The following is a 1,181-nucleotide window of genomic DNA, read 5'->3' as shown; positions in this document are numbered from 1 at the left end:
CTCCAGAACGAATTAAGTTCTTAACCCGAGCTACCACTATAAAGGTAAAGGAACCCCTGAGTGTTAAGTCCAGTGACGAACGACTCTGGGGTTGCAACGCTCATCTCGCTTTACTGGCCGAGGGAGCCGGCGTTTGTCCGCAGACAGTTTTTCCGGGTCATGTGGCCAGCATGACTAAGCCGCATCTGGCGAACCAGAGCAGCACACAGAAACGCCGTTTACCTTCCCGCCGGAGCGGTACCTATTTATCTACTTGCACTTTGACTTGCTTTCGAACTGCTAGGTTGGCAGGAGCAGGGACCGAACTTCTCTAAACAGGGCTGCCTTCTGATGTCTTCCAAAAGTCAGATACAGTGGTACCTTGGGCTAAGTACTTAATCCGTTCTTAACCTGAAACTGTTCTTAACCTGAAGCACCACTTTAGCTAATGGGGCCTCCTGCTGCTGCCGCGCCGCCGGAGCACGATTTCTGTTCTCATCCTGAAGCCAAGTTCTTAACCCGAGGTACTATTTCTGGGTTAGCGGAGTCTGTAACCTGAAGTGTATGTAACCCGAGGTACCCCTGTAGTTGTTTATTTCCTTGACATCTGATGGGAGGGCATTCCACAGGGCGGGCGCCACTACCAAGAAGGCCCTCTGCCTGATTCCCTGTAACCTCGCTTCTCGCAGGGAGGGAACCGCCAGAAGGCCCTCGGAGCTGGACCTCAGATGGTAATAACTGTGGTAATAACTGTTGCTTCTTCTGTTGTCTTCCTTAACCAGAGGTAAGGAACCTTTTCTGCCAGGGAGGACAGATTGTTCTGTGTCCTCACCCCCAACAGTCACCTGTGATAGGTGGGCAGGACCTGACCTCAGCATCTTCTCATAGCACCCTCCCCCCCGCAAGGAATTCTGGGAACTGTAGTTTACTCCCTCATTGAACTACAGTTCCCAGCGCCCCGAACAAACTACCATTCCCAGGATTCTTTGGGTGGCGTGTGTGATCTGAATGTATTCAAGTTGCATGCTCAGCTACAGCCGGACAAAAGCTCCAAGCTGTGGTGGATCTGCTATTAGGAACTGCTTGGTACAGCCCTTTTTTGTCCAGGCAGCTAGTTCAGAAGGCTTACGGCAACCCTGTTAGTCACAATAGTATGTTAGTCACATGGGCGAGGAATAAGCAAGGTGTTGTTTTGCACTGTA

This window comes from Podarcis tiliguerta (genome assembly GCF_965153285.1).
Source record: "Podarcis tiliguerta genome assembly, chromosome: 11".
Taxonomy (NCBI): domain Eukaryota; kingdom Metazoa; phylum Chordata; class Lepidosauria; order Squamata; family Lacertidae; genus Podarcis; species Podarcis tiliguerta.
Note: the sequence above shows the minus strand (reverse complement) of the source record.